The following is a 15,649-nucleotide window of genomic DNA, read 5'->3' as shown; positions in this document are numbered from 1 at the left end:
AGCTACTAACTCCAATGGAGGGTATACAGATACTACTCCCATATGAAGCAGTAGTGGGGTTAGCATATGACCCCAGAGTCCTCTTGGACTGTTCATTCCTACTTGCTTCCATATTGGATTACAAGAGATAATTTATATGTTGATTTAGAAAAATGGAATAAGTAAAAACAAAATATATAAAAAGAAGTCAAAAATATATATATTTTTTTTGAAAAATTTTTTCGAAAAATTTGAAAGTAAAAACTGAAATTTATATAAAAATATTTCGAAAAAGTAGTTCAAAATTAGTTAGAAAATATAAATTTTTTTGAATTTTGAATTTTATGATGAAAGAGAAAAACACACAAAAGACACAAGACTTAAAATTTTTAGATCTAGTGCTCCTTATTTTCGAAAATTTTTGGAGGGAAAACACCAAGGAACACCAAACTTAAAAATTTTAAGATCAAGACACAAGAAAAACTTAAGAACACCTTGAAGATTCACAAGAACACCAAGAACAAAAGGAAGAACACCAAACTTAAGATTTTTAGAAAATCAAAATAAATTTTCGAAATTTATGAAAAGATTAACAAGAAAACACCAAACTTAAAATTTGACACAAGATTAAATCAAAGAAAAATTATTTTTGAAAAAGATTTCCAAAAGTACTGGTGCTCCCTTATCAAGAATATAAGCCAACGCTATAACCAACTGAGTTAAAAATGTAATGTATTTTAAAGATGTATTATTTTTTTAAAGTTAATGTTTTGAAAAAGCACAGGAAAAACAAGAAAAGACACAAAACAAGAAAAACTCAAGATCAAACAAGAAAAATAACCAAGAACAACTTGAAGATCAATGAAGAACAAGAACACAAGTCGAAAATTTTAGAAAAAATTATAAAAGATGCAATTGACACCAAACTTAGAACAAGACACTAGACTCACGAAAAATCAACAATAAATTAAGAAAAATAATTTTTGAAAAGAAATTTTTGAAAAGAAACTATCCTATCAAAATTTAATGACTCTATAAAAACAAATTATTCCTAATCTAAGAAATAAAATATGCCTTCAATTGTTCAAACTCAATAATCCCCGGCAACGGCGCCAAAAACTTGGTGCACGAATTTATGATTCGCACAACTAACCAGCAAGTGCACTGGGTCGTCTAAGTAATACCTTACGTGAGTAAGGGTCGATCCCACGGAGATTATTGGCTTGAAGCAATCAATGTTATTTTATTAATCTTAGTCAGGAGGCTAATGAAGTTATTTGGATTTATTTGTAAAAAGCCAAACTACAAACTACTTAAAATTGTAAGTTAAAATAATGGAGAATAACAGCGTTACTTGTTGTGCAGTAATGGGGAATATGTTGGAGTTTTGGAGATGCTTTGTCCTTAGAACTTCAACTCTTCCTTGAAATCCTCTTCTCACACGCAAGTTCCTTCCATGGCAAGCTCTATGTAGGGTGTCACCGTTGTCAGTGGCTACTTCCCATCCTCTCAGTGAAAACGTTCCTATGCTCTGTCACAGCACGGCTAATCATCTGTCGGTTCTCAATCAGGTTGGAATAGAATCCATTGATTCTTTTGCGTCTGTCACTAACGCCCAGCCCTCAGGAGTTTGAAGCACGTCACAGTCATTCAATCCCGGAATCCTACTCGGAATACCACAGACAAGGTTTAGACTTTCCGGATTCTCAAGAATGCCGCCATCAATCCGGCTTATACCACGAAGATTCTGTTGGGGAATCTAAGAGATATTCATTCAGTCTGATGTAGAACGGAGGTGGTTGTCAGGCACACGTTCATGGATTGAGGAAGGTGATGAGTGTCACGGATCATCACCTTCATCACAATTAAGCGCGAATAAACATCTTAGATAAGAACAAGCGTGTTTGAATGGAAAACAAAGGAATTGTATTAAATCATCGAGACGCTGCAGAGCTCCTCACCCCCAACAATGGAGTTTAGAGACTCATGCCGTCAAAAGTATGTAATTCAGATCTGAAAAATGTCATGAGGTACAAGATATGTCTGTAAAAGTTGTTTAAATAGTAAACTAGTAACCTAGGTTTACAGAAAATGAATAAACTAAGATAATTGGTGCAGAAATCCACTTCTGGGGCCCACTTGGTGTGTGCTGGGGCTGAGACTAAAGCTTTCCACGTGTAAAGACCTTTCTTGGTGTCAAACTCCAGGTTATGACGTGTTTTGGGCGTTCAACTCCGGATCATGACGTTTTTCTGGCGTTTAACTCCAGACAGTAGCATGAACTTGGCGTTTAACGCCAAGTTACGTCGTCTATCCTTGCGCAAAGTATGGACTATTATATATTGCTGGAAAGCCCTGGATGTCTACTTTCCAACGCCATTGAGAGCGCGCCAATTGGACTTCTGTAGCTCCAGAAAATCCATTTCGAGTGCAGGGAGGTCAGGATCCAACAACATCAGCAGTCCTTTTTCAGCCTAAGTCAGATTTTTGCTCAGCTCCCTCAATTTCAGCCAGAAAATACCTGAAATCATAGAAAAACACACAAACTCATAGTAAAGTCCAGAAATATGATTTTTGCCTAAAAACTAATAATATTTTCCTAAAAACTAACTAAAACATGCTAAAATCTACATGAAATTACCCCCAAAAAGCGTATAAAATATCCGCTCATCATATTTCTGGAAAGCCCAGGATGTTAGCTTTCCAGAGAGTGCGCCATTTGGACTTTCATAGCTCCAGAAAAACTCTTTTAAGTGCACGGAGGTCAGATCCTAACAACATCTGTAGTCTTTTCTTTGCTTCTGAATCAGACTTCTACTCAAGCTCCTCAATTTCAGCCAAAAAATACCTGAAATCATCATAAGACACACAAACTCAAAATAGAATCCAAAAATGTGAATTTTACACTAAAACCTATGAAAACTTAATAAAACCTAAACAAAACATACTAAAAACTATGCTAAAAAGTGTATAAAATATCCGCTCATCAAGGACTAGTAGCTTTTTGCTTCTAAACAATTTTGGCATCTCACTTTCCATTGAAGTTTAGAATGGTTGGCATCTTTAGGAACTTTGAATCTGGATGATATTATTGATTCTCTTAGTTTAGTTCTTTTTTATTCTTGAACACAGCTTCTTTTGAGTCTTCGCCGTGACCCTAAGTGCTTTGGTTTTCAGTATTACCACCAGATACAGAAATGCCACAGACACTTAACTGGGTGAACCCTTTCGGATTGGGATTCAGCTTTGCTAGAATCCCCAAAAAGTGGTGTTCAGAGCTCTTAAGCACACTCTTTGCTTTGGATCAGGACTTTAACTGCTCAGTTTCAAGCTTTTCACTTGACACCTCCTTCACACCACAAGCATATAGTTAGGGAAGCAACTCATTTGAACTGTCTAGGCTAAGATAATTCTTTTAGACCCTCCTAACCATTGATGCGCAAAGCCTTGGATCCTTGCTCTTGCCTTTTGGTTTAAAGAGCTATTAGCTTTTTGCTCTTGCCTTTTGGTTTAAAGAACTATTGGCTTTTTCTGCTTTTTATTTCTCTCTTTTTTTTGCTTCTTTCTTTCTCTCTTTTTTTCCTTTTTGCTGTTTTTTTTTTGCTTCAAGAATCAATTTTAGGACATTTCATATCACCAATAATATTTCTCTTTTATCATCATTCTTTTAAGAGCCAAAATTCTTAACTCCCACACCAAATATGCACTGTTCATTCATGCATTCAGAAAGCAAAAGCAATGTCACCACATTAAATAATTGAACTATTCTTAATGTATAATTCGAAATTTATGTATCATTACTGCTTCTAAAAAAATCAAAATTTTATTCAAGTTCAATGAGATGATAAGAGGAACATTTTATAGCTAATTGGAAAATAAAAACTTAAATCCTAATAATACTTATGCAATTCTAAAATTAAAAGGCAAAAACTTAAATAGAAACTTAAATGCTACTAGTGATCATGTAAATTTAAACATAAGAAACAGGAATTAGAATAGGTACAGAAATAGGGAGGTGGAACTCAACCACCTTAATCATGGGAGGCGTTAGGCTCTTCAGGGGATAATTTTTGACACTTCAGTTCTTCTAGTTCATGCCCCTGCTTCTCTTATTCCTTGACCAGTTTGCAAAGCATGCTAGTCTGGTCTTTTTGCTCCTCTCTTAATTGATCCAAGGTGGTTTGCAATTGTGCAACATATGCTTCCAGATGGGTTCAATATTCAATTGGAGGGATTTTTTACATCTGAAGAGGCTCAGGCGTCTTCCTTTTGGGATGATCAGCTGGTACTTGGGCGCTTTCCATCACTTGCTTGGTGATTGGGCTTTCTGCTGGGATAAAGGAGACTATGTTAATCATGACTCCAGCCTCTTTGCATAGGCGAAAGATAAGGTTTGGATAGGCCAATCTGGCTTGAGTTGACATCCTGTTTGCAACCTTGTACGGCTCAAAGGGAATTAGTTGGTGGACCTTCACCTCATTCCCCATCATGATGCAGTGAATCATTACTGCGCTTCTGATGGTAACTTCAAAGCGGTTGCTAGTAGGGAGTATGGAATGCCCAATGAAGTCCAACCAACCCCTAGCAACTGGTTTGAGATACAATCTTCTTAGTTGGTTTGGTTTACCTTTTGTGTTACTAATCCACTGAGTTCCAGGTAGACATATGTCTTCTAGAATCTGATTGAGCTTGGGATCAGCTACCACCCTCCTATTAAAGGATTCTGGATCATCCCTTTGTGGAGGCAACTTAAAGATCTCTCTCACCTTGTCAAGATGAAAATAGAGAGTCTTCCCTCGCATCATGGTACAAAAAGTATGGAATCCTTGTCCATCTCTCTTTTGCTTATCTGTCATCCACAGATTTGCATAAAATTCATGGATCATTGTTATTCCAATATTGATCTCAAGATTGGCCAGGATCTCCCAGCCTTTCTTTTGAATTTGCTCTTGGATTTCTGGGAACTCATCTTCTTTTAATTCAAATTTGGCCTCCGGGATCACTGTCCTCTTGTACATTATTTTATAATAATTTTCTTCAAGATGCTTTGTATAGAATCTGAGAGGTTTGAAAATAACTGTTTGGTTGTCTTCTTTCTTGCTTCTTGAAGTGGGATTTCCACTTTTTGGAGCCATGGAATTCGAATGGAGTGAGAAGGCAAGGCTCTTTTCGCACCAAACTTAAAAAGGTTTACTCGTTCACGAGCAAAAGAGAAGAAAGAAGACAAAGAGGATGAGAAGAATTTGAATGGAAGGAGGACGAGGGAGTGGGTGGCCGAATGGTATATATAGGGAGGGAAGGGTGGGGTTTTCAAAATTGATTAGAGAAAAGATAAAGAAGATATGATTCACACCTTAGTAAAAGATAGGAAAAGATAAGTTTTAAAATTAAAAGATATGAAAAAGATAAAAAGATAAGATAGAAGGCATGAAAAAGATTTTAAAGTTAAATAAAAGATTTGGAAAAGAATTGAAAAAGATGTGAAATTTTGAAAAAGATTTAAAAAGATTTTAAATTTGAAAGGGATTTGAAATTAAAAGATGATGGTTGAAAGAATCTTGTTTAGAAGATATGATTAAAAAGATAAAAATTGGAAAAGATAAGTTTTGAAAACGTCAACAACTTCCCTAACCTGTGTTGGGTGTTTGAATGCCCAGAATTCCTTGATTTTGGCATTCAACGCCATGCTAGTGCTCTCTCTGGGTGTTGAACACCCAGCCAGTGCCTCCTGGCTAGCATTCAATCCCAGCCTTGCTTCCTCCCTTCAGGGCGTTGAACGCCCAGCCAGTGCTCCCTGGCTGGCGTTCAATGCCAAAATTGCTGCACCTTGGGGGCGTTCAACGCCTAACCAGTACTTTCTGACTGGTATTGAACGTCAGTCTTGCTGCCTCTTGGGGGCGTTCAATGCCCCTATTTCCCTCTTGTCTTACGTTCAACGCTAGCAAGGGACTTCTCCCAGGGTGCTCTGTTTTCTTCTCTGATTGCTTCTACTTCTATTTTAACTACTGCACATGATCACAAACCTAAGGAAACAATTAAGAAAATTAAACGGATATAATTAAAATATACTTAATGAAAATAGAAATAACTTTAATTATGGTTAGGTTGCTTCACAACAAGCACTTTTTTAACGTCATCACTAGCTTGATGGTACTGCTCTCATGTCAGCAACAAGGTAGATTTTTCTTGCTCAACTTTACCACCCAAGTAATGTTTCACTCTCTAGCCTTTAACAGTAAATGTTTTGTCAGAGTAATTACTCTAGAGTTCTATATGACCATAGGGTGATACATTAGTGATCAGGAAGTGTCCTGTCCAACGTGACTTAAGCTTTCCAGGGAAGAGCTTCAGTCTAGAATTGAAGAGTAGAACTTTCTGTCCAGGTTCAAAGACTCTGGAAGAAATCTTTCTGTCATGCCACTTCTTGATCCTTTCTTTATAAATTTCTATATTTTCAAATGCAGCAAGTCGGAGTTCTTCTAACTCATTTAGCTGGAGTAACCGTTTCTCTCCTGCTGCCTTTGCATCAAGGTTCAGGAGTTTGATTGCCCAGTAGGCCTTGTGTTCTAGCTCCCCTGGCAGGTGGCACACCTTTTCATACACCAATTGATATGGTGATGTTCCTATACGGGTCTTCAAAGCTGTTCTGTATGCCCAGAGGGCATCATTAACCTTTCTTGCCCAATCCTTTCTAGAGGTATTTACCGGTCTTTCTAGGATTCTCTTTAGTTCTCTATTTGAGACTTCGGCTTGCCCATTTGTCTGTGAATTATATGGGGTGGCCACTTTATGGCAAACTCCATATCGGCTCAGCAGAGAGTCAAGTTGTTTATTACAGAAATGAGTTTTTTTGTCACTGATCAGTGTCCTAGGGACACCAAACCTATTGAAGATGTTCTTCTGAAGGAACTTCATTACTACTCTAGTGTCATTTGTGGGTGATGCGATTGCCTCAACTCATTTAGACATATAATCTACCGCCACAAAGATATAGGTGTTTGAGTATGAAGGTGGGAAAGGACCATGAAGTCTATACCCCATACATCAAACAACTAAATCTCTAGGATTTCTTGCTGAGGCATGCCGTGACCATAAGGGAGATTTCCAGCCCATTGGCAACTATCACAGCAACGGACAAACTCTCAGGAATCCTTGAAGTGTGTGGGCCAGTAAAAACCACTTTAGAAGACTTTAGTGGCTGTTCGCTTTCCTCCAAAGTGTCTTCCATAATCGGAGCCATGGCAATGCCATAAGATTTTCTGTGCCTCTTCTTCAGACACACAGCAGCGGATTATCCTATTCGAGCATCTCTTAAAGAGATATGGTTTATCCCACAAGTAGTATCTAGCGTCATGAATTAGTTTTTGGGCTTGCTGCCTACTGTACTCCTTGGGGATGAATCTTATAGCTTTGTAATTTGCAATGTCTGCAAACCAAGGTGTCGTCCGGATGGCAAAGAGTTGCTCATCTGGGAAGGTTTCAGACACCTCAGTAGAGGGAAGAGATGTCCCTTCTACTGGTTCAATTTGAGAAAAGTGGTCAACCACTTGATTTTCTGACCCTTTTCTGTCTCTGATTTCTATATCAAACTCTTGCAAGAGTAATACCCATCTTATCAGCCTGGGCTTAGAATCCTGCTTGGTGAGTAGATATTTAAGAGCAGTATGGTCAGTGTAGATAATGACCTTAGATCCTATTATATAAGATCTGAACTTGTCAATGGCATAATCCACTGCATGTAATTCCTTCTCTATGGTAGTGTAGTTCTTCTGCGTGTCTTTTAGGACATGACTGGCATAATAAATGACATGCATAAGCTTGTCATGCCTTTGCCTCTGAACTACGCCAATGGCATGGTCACTGGCATCACACATCAGTTCAAATGGTAAGTCCCAATTGGGTGCAGAGATGATAGGCGCAATGATAATCTTAGCTTTCAGATTCTCAAAAGCCTGCAGACACTCTTGGTCAAAGACAAATGGAGTGTCGGTAGCTAGTAAGTTGCACAGGGGTTTTGCTATTTTAGAAAAATCCTTTATAAACCTCCTGTAGAATCATGCATGTCCCAAGAAACTTTTGATTTCTTTGACATTAGTGGGTGGTGGTAATCGCTCAATTACCACCTTAACTTGATCCACTTCGATTCCCTAGTTCGAAATTTGATGCCCACGAATAATCCCTTCAGTCTCCATGAAGTGACATTTTTCCCAGTTGAAAACCAGGTTTGTCTCTTGGCAATGTTTAAGAACTAGGGCCAGATGGTCAAGGCAAGAGTCAAATGAGTCTCCAATGACAGAGAAGTCATCCCTGAACACTTCAAGGAACTTCTCCACCATATCAAAGAAGATGGAGAGCATACACCTCTGAAAGTGGCAGGTGCATTGCACAGGTCAAATGGCATCCGCCTACAAGCAAACACGCCATATGGGCATGTAAATGCTGTCTTTTCTTGGTCCTGAGGATCTACTGTAACGTGGTTATAGCCTGAATAGCCATCCAAAAAGCAGTAGAATGTATGACCTGCTAGTCTCTCCAGTATTTGGTCTATAAATGGTAAAGGAAAATGATCCTTTCTGGTGGCGTTATTAAGCCTCCTATAGTTAATGCACATACGCCACCCTGTAATTGTCCTTATAGGAATCAGTTCATTCTTTTCATTATAAACCACTGTCATGCCTCCCTTATTGGGAACAACTTGGACAGGGCTCACCCAAGGGCTGTCAGAGATGAGATAAATAATTCTAGCCTCCCATAATTTTGTGACTTCCTTTTGCACCACTTCCTTCATGGCTGGATTCAGTCGCCTTTGTGGTTGTACCACTGGTTTGGCGTCATCTACTAGCAAGATCTTGTGCATGCATCGGGTTGGGCCAATGCCCTTAAGGTCACTTATTGTCCACCCAAGAGCTGTCTTGTGTGTCTTTAGCACTTGGATTAGTGATTTTTCTTCTTGTGGTTCTAAGGCAAAGCTTATAATCATAGGATAAGTATCTCCATCTCCAAGAAATGCATATTTTAAGAAGGATGGTAATGGCTTAAGCTCGAGTTTAGGAGGCTTGTTCTCCTCCTTAGGAGTTTTCAGAGGTTCCTTTATTTCCTCTGGCTCCTCTAACTCAGGCTGAGCATCATAAAAGATATCATTCATCTCTTCTTCGAGTCCTTCAGCCACTAGGAAATCAATGATATCAATACTCATGCACTTCTCTGGAGTGTCTAGATGCTGCATGACTTTGACAACATTTAATACGAACTCATCCTCATTGACTCTCAGGATTACTTTCCCTTTCTGAATGTCAATGAGAGTCTGTTCTATAGCTAGGAAGGGTCTTCTTAGAATAAGGGTTTTACTCTTGTGCTCGTCCATCTCCAGTACCACAAAATCTGTGAGGAAAGCAAAGGGTTCAACCCTAACAATCGTGTCCTCAATCACGCCTGATGGAAGCTTAATAGAGCCATCAGCAAGTTGAAGACATATGCAGGTAGGTTTAACCTCGTGAGTTAAATAGAGTCTCTTTATTAATGATGCAGGTATTAAGTTAATACTTGCTCCGAGATCACATAGGGCTGTCTTTGTACAAGCATCCCCTAAGGTGCAGGGTATCATAAAGCTCCTAGGATCTTTGAGTTTTTCTGGTAAGCTCTTTTAGATTACTGCACTGCATTCTTCAGTGAGGAGGACTGTTTCTGCCTCTTTTCAATCCTTCTTATGACTTAAGATGTCCTTCATAAACTTTGCATACGAAGGTATCTGCTTAAGAGCCTCTGCAAAAGGGATCTTGATCTCAAGTGTCTTGAGATAATCCGCAAAGCGGGCAAAATGTTTATCTTTTTTCGTTTGGCAGAGCTTCTGAGGATATGGCATCTTGGCCCTGTATTCATCAAATATAGTTGATGTTGGTTGAATGCCTACAGAAATGGAAGGGGGGTTAGTAGTTTGCTTAGAAGGGGTCTTCTCAGCACTTGCATATGTCTGATCATCCTTGGTTGGGCGTTCAACGCCCTTGCTGCCCCCTTCATGGTGTTCAATGCCAGGAGCACTGCCCTTTTTAGGGCGTTCAACGCCAAGGGTGGGTATCCCTTCTTGGCATTGAACGCTAAGAGTGTTGCCCCCCTTTGGGTGTTGAACGCCAGGAGTGAGCACCCTTTCTTGGGGTTGAACGCCAATGACATTCCTCTTTCGACGTGCAACATCCTCAGAGGTGTCTTGGACAACAGTCTGGTTGTCCTCTGTGAGTTTTTCTTCCCCTGGTCTCCTATTGTTCTGAAGTTGGGTGTTCAATCTTTTCCCACTCCTCAGTTGGATCGCCTGACATTCATCTTTTATTTGTTTAGATAATTGTTGTTTTGTTTGACTCAACTGTGCTTCTACATTTCTGTTGGAAGCCTGAGTTTCTCACAAAGCCTCTTACAACTCCAGCAACTGCTGTGCAAGGGCGTGTAGCTGCTGAGCCAATGGGTCATTTTATTCTGGAGGGTTAGACTCAGTAGATATTTCCTTAACCTCTCCTTTCATGGAAGTCTCATCAATCGAGTACAGATGCTGGTTCATGGCAACTATCTCAATAAGTTCGTGAGCCTCTTTAATGATTTTCCTCATATCTATAGAACCACCAACAAAGTGGTCTAGAGACATCCTAGCCATGTTTGTTAGGCCGTAATAGAAGATGTCTAGTTGTACCCATTCTGAAAACATTTTAGTGGGGCATTTCCGTAGCATTCTTCTATACCTTCCCCAGACATCATGAAGAGATTCATTATTCTCTTTTTTGAAGCCTTGGATGTCCAGTCTTAACTGGGTTAACTTCCTTGGGGGAAAGTATTGATTCAGAAACTTGTCTACTAGCTACTTCCATGTTTTTAAGCTAGATTTGGGTTGGTTATCTAACCACCTCTTTGCTTGATCTCTTATAGCAAAAGGAAAGAGTAGCAGTCTGTAGATATCCTGATCGACTCCCTCAGTGCGTACTGTATCAGCAATTTGTAAAAAGTTTGCCAGGAACTCAGTAGGCTCTTCTTGTGGAAGTCCAAAGAACTGGAAGTTTTGCTGCACCAGAGTAATGAGTTGAGGATTTAGCTCAAAATTACTTGCTCTAATGGGGGATATACTGATACTTCTCTCATAGAAATTAGGAGTGGGGGCCATATAGGACCCAAAAGTTCTTCTGAACTGTTCATTTCCATTTGGGTTCATGGTGAAGAAAGGTAGGAGAGATTGGATATTAAAAAGTAAAAAGAGAAACTAAAATTAAAATATTATTGTTTTATTATTATTTATTAATTAAATTTAAAAAGAAAAAAGAAAATTAAAGTCTAAGATAACTAATTGACTAAAAAGAACTGAAAGTGAAATAGGTGATTTTCAAAAAGAAGAGAGAGAAAGAGGTAAGAAGTTTTCAAAAATAGAAGAGAGAAGAATTAGTTAGGAAGTTTTCAAAAAGAGAGAAGAGAAAATAAGTAACTAATTAAGAAAGATTTGAAAATAAGATAAGATAGGAGATTTGAAAAAGATTTAATTTTGAAATTTGAAATTTAAATTTTAAAAATTGAATTTGAATTAAGATAAGATAAGATTTGAAATTTGAATTTTAAATTTTGAATTTGAATTTGAAATAAGATAAGATTTGAAAAGATAAGATATGGTGAAGATTTGAAATTTGATTTTTGAAAAAGATTTAAATTTAAATTTAAAACTAAGATAAGATAAGATAATGATTTGAAATTTAAAGAGAGATAAACCAAAAATAATATAAAGATTTGAAAACATTTTGAATTTTAAAATTTAAAAGAAAGATAAGATTTGAAATTTGACTTTAATAACAAGAAATCACCAAATTTTTAAAATTTTTAAATTAAGATAAGAAGAGAAAAGAATATTTTTGAAAATTTGAATGAAGATAGAAAATATATTTTTTTGATTTTTTTGAATTAATGAAGAAAGAAAAAGCCAAAAGACACCAAACCTTAAATTTTTAGATCAAAGGATACCAGTTTTTCGAAATTTCAAAAAAAAAAAACACCAAAAGACACCAAACTTAAAAATTTTAAGATCAAAATAAGAAAAGAAATAAGAAAAACTTGAATACCAAGAAGAACACTCAAGAACAATTCGAAAATTCAAAGAAAATAAAGAACACACAAAGAACACCAAACATAAGAATTGACACTAGACTCAAACAAAAGATTCACTTTTTAAAAATTTTTATAAAAAGACACTAAGAAAGTTTGAAACTTTAACAAGAACAGGAACAAAAGACTCAAGCAAAAGACAAAGATTAATATAGAAAAGAAAAAGTTTTGAAAAGAAAACAAAATACTCAAACAAAATAGTAAAAAGTGCATAATCTAAGCAACAAGATAATCCGATAGTTTGTCAAATCTGAACAATCCTCGGCAATAGCGCCAAAAGCTTGGTGCACAAAACTGACTCCGCACGTTTCGCACAGATAGATCGGCAAGTATATTGGATCGTCCAAGTAATACCTCAGGTGAGTGAGGGTCGATCCCATGGAGATTGTTGGTTTGAGCAAACAGTGGATACCTTGCAGATCTTAGTCAGGCGGATAGAAAAAATAGTTGTCGCGAGAAAATGCATAAAATAGATAAATAAATAAAATGTTAATGGATAAGTGTGAAATATATGGTATGAGAACGGTTGAGGCTTCGGAGATGCTTCTTTCTTCTGGATCAAATTTTCTCACCATCTACTCCAACTTCTGATTGATTCATTCCATGGCAGGCTGTATATGATTAACACCGGGTTAGTGGTCATTAATCTCCTCTGTTTCAGATCAAATGCCGGGTCAGCAGTCATCCAATCTGAATGGGGGTGAAGCTCTAGCAGTCCATTCCCTTGGTGATCCTACTCAAAATACCACAAACAAGGTCGGATCTTTTGGATAAGAGAACGCTGCTCCTTGGGTTCTAGCCTATACCATAAAGGCTCTAATCGCCCCGCACCTCAGCTGCACTGATGTCTCGAGAAGTACCCAACGAAACCATGGATTAGCCGTCTAAGAGATGCATAATCAAGCTTGTGGTTCAATACTATCCCGACAAGGACTCGCAAAAACCCATGTGGAATTGGGATGACGATCAAGTTACACTCCCAATCCATTAGGATGAAGAACGAAGATACATCTTAGAATAGAATCAAGGATAAATTGAAGTAGAATAGTGATATTATTAATTCATAAGAATTAGCAGAGCTCCTAACCTTAACCTCAGGAGGTTAGTGACTCATACTGTATAAAGAAATAATGTAATTCAAAAATATGGCATAAAGTCCTGAACAAGGGTGATCCTTGTTCTATATATACTAATCTAATAACTAAGGATTACAGAAAATAAGATAAACTAGTCTTATAGTGCGAAAATCCACTTCTGGGGCCCACTTGGTGAGTGTTTGGGCTGAGCTTTAGTGTCTCCCCATGCTAGGACTCTTTAGGGGCGTTGAACTCTGGCTTGGGACTCCCCTTTGGTTGTTTGGACGCTTGCCACTCCCCTTTGGGCGTTGGATGCCAAGAATGAGGCTGGTGGCTGGCGTTGAATGCTAGTTTGGGCCTTCATTTCCAAATTAAAGTATAGACTATTATATATTTGTGGAAATACCTAGATGTTAGCCTTCCATGGCCATTGAGAGCGCGCCATTTGGACTTCTGTATCTCCAGAAATGCTCCTTCGAGTGCATGGATTTCAGATCTTGACAACATCTATAGTCCTTTCTCTATCTCTAAATCAGACTTCTGCTCAAACTCCTCAATTTCAGCCAGAAAATACCTAAAATCACCATAAAACACACAAACTCAAAGTAGAATAAAAAAATATGAATTTTGCACTAAAACCTATGAAAATATAATAAAACTTAAATAAAACATAATAAAAACTATATGAAAATGATGCCAAAAAGCGTATAAAATATCCGCTCATCAATCTACTAAGACTAATAGCTCCTCCCTGAGATCTCCCTCATACTTAATACACTTCCACTCTTCATACTCCGTAAGATTCCCTTGACACACCTTCAAAAATCGGCACAAGTCCTCAAACTTTTAGATGTACTCGGCCACCATCGTGCTTTCCTGCCTCAACTGTAGCAATTCCAACTCCTTGACGGTATGAGCGGATGGAGAAAAATACTTCTTGTAGAACTCAGTGCTGAAATTGACCCAAGTAATCTCAGTGCCTCCTTATCCCAACAATTGATGTTGTGTATCTCCTTTCATCATGTAAGACGCAAACTCCGCTTGTTGTTCTTCAAGGACATGTTGCACCTGCAGAGCCCGTTTCATGGCGCAAAACCAATCATCTGTCCCGATCGGGTAGGTGGTTCCAGAAAAATTAGGCGGATCAACTTTAAGAAAAGATGCCAAAGTCTTGGCACATCCCCGTCGTGTACGCTAGTTCCCGATCTATTTCTATTTCTATGTTCATTCCCATTACCATTCCCCTACTATCGTTCCATTCTTTTCACCGCTTTGTTAGTTGTAGCGACAGAATCGTGCACAGTTGTAGCCATTGGGTTCCTAGATTTTAGCAAGGCAGTCGAGTCAAATGCCGGCTCAAAATTTGGATTCGATTGACGGGGCTATGCCTGTTTGCAGACACTAAGGATGTGTTTGGTTGAAGGATTAGTTTTTATACCTAGGAATATCATTACTAGGAATATGATTTCTTGGAATAGTATTACCAAGTATATAGGATTCCGATGTTTGGTTTGTAAAAGTAAAATCCATGGAATATTAATAATATGCCTAGGAATGTGTTAGTTTTTGTTTGGTTCATATTTTGTGTATTTAAAAATTGTGAATACTTTGTCCAAAATGCCCTTAAAATTTTCAATTAGAATATCAATGATTAAATTTAATATATATATATATATATATATATATATATATAAAACAAAATATAAATATAATAAAATAAAATATTTTTAATTACATTTTTTAGAATCTAATTTTTTAAATAAATATAAATATAATAAAATACTATTTTTTATTTTATTTTAAAATTTACTAAAATATCCCTAATATTGAATATGTTTAATTATAATTATTATTGATTTTAATTTTTTTATATTTACTAAAATATCCTTAATATAAAATATCTTTAACTAAAATTATTATTGATTCTAATTTTTTTAAATTTACTAAAATACCCCTAATATCAAATATTGATTCTAATTTTTTTAAATTTACTAAAATACCCCTAATATTAAATATCTTTAGTTAAATTATTATTAATTCTAATTTTTTTAAATTTACTAAAATATCGTTAATATCAAATATCTTTAGCTAAAATTATTTTCTAAATTAACATTATCACAATTAAAATTAACACAAAATACTTATCTAATTTTTCAAAAATTTTATAATTCATAATTCGTCTCATAATCCATAGTTGAACTTATATAAAAAATCTCAACAATTCTAACCGCATATGTATTAAAAAGCTTTACTATTATCCAAAATAAAGTTACAAAGAAATCTCAAAAGTTAAAACTTACTAGCAAACATACATACACAGCTCTTGTACAAGAATGTAAACACATCAATAAAATGAAATCAATGTCACAATAGACAGCCTCATACATAGAAAAATGAACACAATTATCGAGCATGATGTCTTCTCCTCCATTAGTTCCGATCCACATTTTTTGTGCAAGTTGATCCCT

The sequence above is a fragment of the Arachis hypogaea genome, chromosome 4 (assembly GCF_003086295.3).
Source record: "Arachis hypogaea cultivar Tifrunner chromosome 4, arahy.Tifrunner.gnm2.J5K5, whole genome shotgun sequence".
NCBI classification, from domain to species: Eukaryota; Viridiplantae; Streptophyta; class Magnoliopsida; order Fabales; family Fabaceae; genus Arachis; species Arachis hypogaea.
The sequence above is the reverse complement of the archived record's forward strand: the minus strand, read 5'-3'. Positions refer to the sequence as shown.